Here is a 7,952-nt window from a genome sequence, read left to right on the forward strand (position 1 = left end):
TGGGAAGTTTTCTCGTATTATTTCGTTGAACAGATAGCTCATTTCTTTGGTTTGGACCTCTATACCTTCCTGTATTCCTATTACTCTTAAGTTTGGTCTCTTTATGTTATCCCATATTTCTTGGATGTTCTGCTCATGGTTTCTTAAGAGTCTTGCTGAGCTGTCTATGCTCTTTTCAAGTTGAAATACTTTGTCTTCATTGTCTGATGTTCTATCTTCTAAGTGTTCTACTCTGCTGGTAGTATTCTCATTTGAGTTTTTAAGTTGGTTTATTGCTTCCTGCATTTCTATGATTTCTGTTTGTTTGTTTTTTGTAACCTCTATCTCCCTGTATAGTTGATCTTTTGCTTCTTGGATTTGTTTATGTAATTCATTGTCGAAGTGATCTTTCATTGTCTGATTTTGCTGTCTAATGTCTTCCTTGAGACTCCAGATCATCTGAAGCATGTAAATCCTGAATTCTTTATCTGACATTCCATCTGCTGCAGCTATTACCTCTTCTAAAGTTGAGTTGATCTGCATTGCTTGTGGTCCTTTCTTTCCTTGTCTTTTCATATTGCTCGCATTTCTTTCTGCTTGGTGAAACTGTTATGTTATTGAATTTTCCCCCTATATATTTATATTGCTCTTGTATAGTTGCAAAGTCTCCCTTGCAGGGGCGGGCGGTGGCTGTGCTCCTCCTCCAATAGGGGTGATCTGTCTACCATGCTGGCGGGCCGCTGGGCCTGTTCTCCAGGTTGCAGGTCTGCCTACCTTGCAGGCGCGGGCGGCGGCTGTGCCCCTCCTCCAATTGGGGTGATCTTTCAACTAGGCTGACGGGCCGCTGGGCCCCTTCTCCGGGATGTGCGGTCTGCCTACCTTGAGGGTGGCAGCTGGGCCCTTCCTCCAATTGGGGTGATGTGTCTACCACACTGGCGGGCCACTGGGCCTGTTCTCCCGGTAGGTCGCAGGTCTGCCTACATTGCAGGCGCGGGCGGCGGCTCTGCCCCTCCTCCAATTGGGGTGATGTGTCTACCACGCCGGCCGGCCGCTGGGCCTGTTCTGCCAGTTGGTCGCAGGTCTCCTCTTTCTTTTTTAAAATATATTTTTTAGTTGTAGTTGGACACAATGTCTTTATTTTTATGTGGTGCTGAGTATCAAACTCAGTGCCTCACACTTGTGAGGCAGGTGTCTACCATTGAGCCACAGCCCCAGCCCTCTCTTTCTTTAAATAATCTTTTGCTGCCTGTATTTGCTCTGTTATCTCTTTGTTGAGTGATCAATTTTTGCCTGTATTTGCTCATTTAGGTCATTCTTTATTCACAAATCATTTTAATTATGAATCTTCTGAACTTCTTCTCTGACATTTTATCAACTTTGTTGTCCATGGGTTCTGTTATTGTAGTATCCTGGTTTGTTTGGGGCAGTTTCTTCCCTTGTTTTTTCATGTTGTCTATGTGTTTTCCTTTCTTGCATCGTGGATTTGAGTTATTACAGTTTCTACCCTATATTCTTTTAGTACCCGTGCAGATTGTCTGTATCTCATCTTGATGTTGGGCTTCCAGTCCCTGCTAGTGTCCCTCAATGTATGCTACTGCAATTAAAGGTGGTGGCAGCAATAGCTGAGGTAACTCGAGATAATAGTGGAGGTGTCCCAAGATGGATGCAATGTCTTATAGAGATGGAGCTGAAAGGGTGGGAATTACACTGTCTTTGGGATGCCTTCTCTGAGATGTAGCTGCTTCTAAGCCCTTTCTGTTGTCAAAAAGGTGGGGCCTACTGCATGGGGAAAGATAATGGTGATGTCTGCAGTGGGAAATGGATTAGGTTTGGGTTCCCAGGTGTGTGTGTGGGTGGCAAATTTGGACCTACAATGGGCCTGGGTACTGTGTATGTTGGTGTGGGCAGATCTGGGCCAGGCCTGAGCTCATGCAGGTATCTGCTGATGGTGGAATGGACCCAGGCCTACTGTGAGCCTGGGTCCTGCACAGGTAGATGTTGCTGGATCTGGGCCAGGCCTCTATAGCTTGATTCTTAAAACCACACTTAGTACATTTTTATTGTTTATTCTTAAATAAACCCTGTATTCTGCATGAAAGCTAATTTGGAGAATCCCAGTTTATAGTCAGCTCAGACCCAGGTGCACACAGGCTTTTCCAGACTAATGATTTGGAATAGTTTAAGCTCATTCAGACAGGCTTGTTTCCAGTCCCTATGACAATATATGTTTCTTCTCCTCCTCCTCTTCCTCCTCCTCCTTCTTCTTCTTCACTTTATTTTATTTATTTATTTTTTTAAATGTGGTGTTGAGGATCAAACCCAGTGCCTCACACGTGCTAGGCAAGCGCTGTACCACTGAGCCACAACCTCAGCCCATGTTTCTTCTTTTAAACAGTATAGGTGTGATATAAATAATGATTGCATATGATTGAAAAAGCAAAGAAAAGGTACTTGAGTTACTTCAATTTCTCCCTCTATAACCACTTCGAACTTATGTTTAATTTTACATTATGTAGCTCAGTGGTAAAGTGCTTGCCTACCATGCCCAAGGTCCTGGATTTGATCCTCTGAACCACAAAACAAAACAGAAATAGTATGAATTATGAGATGCAATATTTTTGTCTGGAAAATACTTATTTTTTCTAATATATGAACTATTTAACTGAATTTGAATAATGTCTTTAAAGTGGAAATAATTTTTAAACTATTGTCTTGAAACTAAGGAATAGCTCAAGAGAATAAAATTATTATTAATTATTACTTGATTATTATTAAAATAATTTAACATACAAGACAATGAGTGTTTTAAAAAATTATCAGCTCTGGGTGTCAAGTAGGACAAATCTTGTGTGATGGTTCAGCCAAAAAACTGATTTTCCAGCCTAAATCTCTAGCTATGCCTTCTACCTTTTAAGAATTCTCAACCTTGGCTTTCAGGCTTGAGAAAGGCCAGGGGCACCGGCTAACCCAGGTTCTTGCAGAACTAGAGCTTCCATCTGTGTTTCCCAAGGCCTCCAAATGCTCTGTCATTAATTGAATTGTGAATTTCACAGTCTGTTGTGAAAAGTTTTTCCAACAGCTAAAGCACATGTCTTTCTTAATGGCGATATTAATAGTATTTTCCTTCTCAAGGCTGCTAATGCCTCCTAATTTTATGGAGGAATTCATACTCCTTCTCAAAAGCATATTGTCTCCATTTACACTTTAGGATAGTGGATCTATACAGATGCCAGTTTTGAAGGGTGTAATAAGCAACTTCTATTTTACAGTTAGAGTTGTTGTTGGAATTGCCCTTATCTGTCCAAGAAGAGGCTCACTTCTTTGAGAAATCAGAATCCTCAGAAACTAGCAATGAATCTCAGGGTGTGTGTGTGTGTGTCCAGGAAAACATACAGACACATACACATACACATACCCATTTACATACTTGTTACACAAATAAAAAATGTCTACATGATGTGCAAGGAGCATTTGTGTTAAAAGTGCTTATTCTCTGAACATTACAATTTTTGAGAGATTTGGGGAGGTAGAAAAGAATTTTACTTTTTTTTTTTTTTGTACCAGGGGTGCTCTACCACTGAGCTCCCAATCATGTTTATTTTTTAATTTTGAGACAGGGTCTCAGTAAGTTGCTGAATGCCTCTCTAAATTGTTGAGGCTGACCTCAAATTTGATATGCTCCTTCCTCAGCCTCCTGAGTTATGGGGATTATAGTCATGTACTACCATACTTGGTCTGAATTTTACTTTTCATATCTTCTGTACTGTTTGACTTATTTACTATATGATACACATGTTAATTTATTGGTTGATTGATTGACTGATTGTGGCACTAGGGACTGAATCCAGAGGCACTTTACCAGTGGACTATAGCCCAGTCCAGTTCTTTTCATTTTTAATTTTGAAATGGGATTTTACTAAGTTGCCCAGGCTAATCTCAAACTTGTGATCCTTCTACCGCAATCCATGTAGAGTTTTGATTTACATTTCTAAGACTCCTTGTAAGATTGAGAATGAATATATTTTCATGTATTTGTTATGATATATTTTTGATTTTCAGATGCCAAACAACAAAATCAGAACCAAAAGTGAAAACAAAGTAAATAGAGATAATTACATTTGCTTAATTTTTTTTAATATTTATTTTTTAGCTGTAGGTGGACACAATATCTTTATTTAATTTTTATGTGGTGCTGAGGATTGAGCCCAGCGCCCCATGTGTGCTAGGCGAGCACTCTACCCATGAGCCACAATCCCACATTTGCTTATTTTTTAATGTTGAATAATGTTTATTTTTTAAGGGCATAGAGACAATAAAGAAAGTAACTGTTTAAACAGATCTTAACTTCTGTACTAGAATTGTTCCATCAAGGTCCAGTCTCTAAATATTTTTAGTTTAGTCATTGTCATCTTCATTAGAGTCCATTACTTTTCTTATGTTGAATTTAACTGTTGTTTTCTTTTTTGTTTGTTGAATCACTTTTTCAAGGATTTCTGTTAAGCCTTGTTCTAATACCTTCCCGTTGTCTATATCTTGCCATCTGTACAAGGTAATTTTCTACTGTTTTAGTTTTTTGGGGGCTTTACAAGTGCTGAAGTACTTAACCTGGCCCCAGGCTGACTGATCGAGAACTTGGGCCAAGATACTGTTTCTCATTTCTGTTTCCCTTGTGCTTTGCTTCCTGTGCTGCATCGCCAGGATCCCTGTGCTTCGCCTGCAGCTTGGCCAGCCTCTGCTTCCATAGCGTCTCCAAGCTTGGCTGGCAGCTGCTGTGCTCTTGGGTCCACTCAGAGGGATTTACATTTGCTTACAATATTATAGTAGACAAAGGAAATTTCAAGGAATATACTCAGCGTGGATATGCATAGTATATATCCCCAAATCAAGAAAAAGTTTTGGAATCAAACATTTGCTGTAAAATAAAGTTGCATTGCATGAGAACGAAAATAGAGCAATTTCTGGCATATGCTGAAGTCTTAGTTAACCACTTGGAGTCAGTGAGAAGACTGGGGTTGGTCATCCAGAAGGATGGAAAGACACTGTCCCTGGAATGTCTGTTTAGTTCCCAGGAACCTGGCCAAATCAAGGGATGCCCAGATAAGATACGGGGTTTATTGAAAAAACTAGAAGGATACTGACTCTCTCTGGTATGCTGGGCAAGTTAGTATTATCTGTAAAAATTTACTTTCTTGAATGCATGCCGGGACAGCTGCTCCTTGGAATGCTGGTCATACAATGGCACAAAGCTGATGGGACAAAGCTAATGCTGCTTCTGTGACCTAATTTGTAAGAACCCTTCCCTGTGGTAACTGGTGCCCATCAGAACATCCTGGAGGTGGAAGTGCTCTTCCAGGTGGCTGCTCCTGGACAAAGTGTGGGGAGAATAGGAGGTGCCACTTTCTGTGAGGTCTCTGGTGTGCAGTGGGACACCTGTCCAGCTCACTGCCACTAGACTTTCTGGTGAAGCACCTCTCCAGCATGTTGCCATTGGACCTCCCCTGTAAGTATTTTTCAATAAACCCTGTATCTTATCTTGTTTCTGTCATTTTACTTGGTGTCTTGGCAACCTATCCCACTGCCCTAGGATAATTGGGCAGCAGATGTGACACAGGTCATCTTTACTCTAGGATCAGACTGATGAAGTGCCCCAAACTGGAATATTGCAGGGTCTTATTGGCTGAGGGACAAGCAAGATAGTGAATTATAATAAACCTCCTAAAGCTTCTCCTTGGAAGTGAACACATGTTACTCTGTTCTTTATTTAATTAGCTAAAGCAGGTCACATGCCACTCCTTGTGTTCATCAGGGTGGGAAGTATTAATCCTCCCTCAAAGGAAGTGGATAATTATGAACAATTATATAACCTACCACAGAAGCCCATTTGGCAATTGGGAAATCACTGATGATGTTTGAAAAAGAACTTAACTGGGGAGTTGGGTCCTAATAACAACAATGATAATGTACTGACTGCATACTACATATTACTCAATTTAGTCATTTTCATTACAGATGAGGAAACTTAGGTTTAGAAAGATTAAATACTGGCTCAAGTTCATATTACTAGAAAGTGGTAGAGCACAGGTTTACATTAGTTGTCTTTGGTCATCAGGCCAGTTTTTAAACCCTGAAAATTAAAAGTTACTAAGTGGAGGCAATAGCAAAAACTGACATTTTTGGATAAAGTTTGATAGAGGATGAATACCTGAGAAAGACTAGGATCCTGGGAAGATATCTTCAGGTGGAATTAGAGGGCAGAGAAAAAGGACTCAAAGGAGAGGAGACTGTTAATGCCTTTAATCAGAAAGAAATCAGGATAGGTGAAGAGTAAAATAACTTTAGTTATTGGCTTGGATACTGGCTTTCTCTCTGGTATGCTGGGAATTGGGGCAAGTTACATTGTACTAATTCACTTTGTTGGCTATTTTGAGAACTTAGGTATCTTGCTACTTGAGATAGTTAACAGGTGTGGGGAGTTGAAGTATAGCTATTACTTGATGGCAGAATGAAGTGAATTTGTGTTGTCCCCAAATTTCCCTTCTGAATGATGGAATATAAGGTAATAAATTGAAATGTAAAATTAAAGCATTACATAAAAAAGAATGAAATTCTGATACATGCTATGACATGGATGAACCTTGGAAACATTATGCTAAGTGAAATAAGCTAGACACAAAGGGACTTATACTGTATTATTTATTCCACTTGTATAAAATAATCAGAATAGGCAAATTCTTAAAGAAAGAATTTGCCTAGTAGAGGTTACTGGGGGCTGGGGTATAGGGAATGGAGAGCAATTGCTTAATTGGTAATAGAGTTTCTGATTAAAGTGGTAAAAAAATTGGAAATAGATTGTGATGATCATTGTACAATATTGTTCATTTAATTATTGCTACTCCATTGTATACTTTAAATGGCTGAAATGGGGAAGTGTATGTTTTTATACTTTACCACAATTAAGTAAATAGTAAAAAATTGCAATGTAGTAAATTAGAATGAATCTTTTGATTAATAAATTAATTTGGGGGGCTAGAGAATTTAGATAGATCAAAAAAAATTTTTTATAAAATATACAAGTTATATTTCCCTTAAGAAACCATCACACTTTCTATCAAAGAGTAAGCAGAATATTATAAGCATTCAAGAGGTGAGAAATAAAGTGTCATAACATTTGTTGTTTGGTTAGTTCTTCATATAATCTGACACTAGTCACACCTTTTGACCTGGAAATCCTGTGCCAATGTGGAGGTGGTTTTAATTATTATAAAGGTTTATTTAAGCATTTGTGGTGGAGACTCTGTGTATATGACAGAATCTATTAATAATCATGTCCCTCACTTTTGAGTGGAATATTTTCCTATGTCCTTTTTAAGCCTTGGCAAGAAGCCACATCAGAAGCAATATGAATGGTTTCTAGAGTATGTAATAAAGATGAGAAGGCAGGATTAAAAACTCTGTGTTTTATTCCAAATATTGGACTTTCTGAAATCAAGGCAGTTGGGACTGTTATTTGGAAATAATTGAGTACATCATTATAGTCAACATTACCAGCATACAAAGGGAACCCCCACCCCCCCATTTGTTTTAAGTTTGTAGTGTGATGTCCATGAGTAAATACCTTGGACACAAGAAGAGTCTAATTATAGGTGTTATAGTAAGCCCCTTTTTGTCTTTACTTGAGGAGTAGCATCATGGTACAGGATAGCACCCAAAGTGTTTTGAATGAATGAAGTAACTACTTCAATGTTAGGTTCTAGCAACAGACAAGCAGTTCAAGCGGGGGCGGGGGGATATCACTGGTTGACAACATATATAATTTATATATTTTAACAGGGTTGGAATGTGTATGGGGAGGGTTTCAATGATAATAGCTTATGTCTGGATAAAGGAGAGACAATTGAGATTTTGGGAGTTGGATTATCAATAGAATTCTGACCAATGAGCTAAATGCTTTCTATGTGGTGGATTTAGTTCTG

General features: G+C 39.0%; 1 pseudogene; it reads right to left on the minus strand.

Annotated features, from left to right (window-relative positions):
• Window positions 1-4,374: 4,374 nt before the first annotated feature.
• On the minus strand, window positions 4,375-5,459 carry LOC139705095 (programmed cell death protein 5 pseudogene; annotated as a pseudogene).
• Window positions 5,460-7,952: the final 2,493 nt, after the last annotated feature.

Source organism: Marmota flaviventris, chromosome 3 (assembly GCF_047511675.1).
Source record: "Marmota flaviventris isolate mMarFla1 chromosome 3, mMarFla1.hap1, whole genome shotgun sequence".
Taxonomy (NCBI): domain Eukaryota; kingdom Metazoa; phylum Chordata; class Mammalia; order Rodentia; family Sciuridae; genus Marmota; species Marmota flaviventris.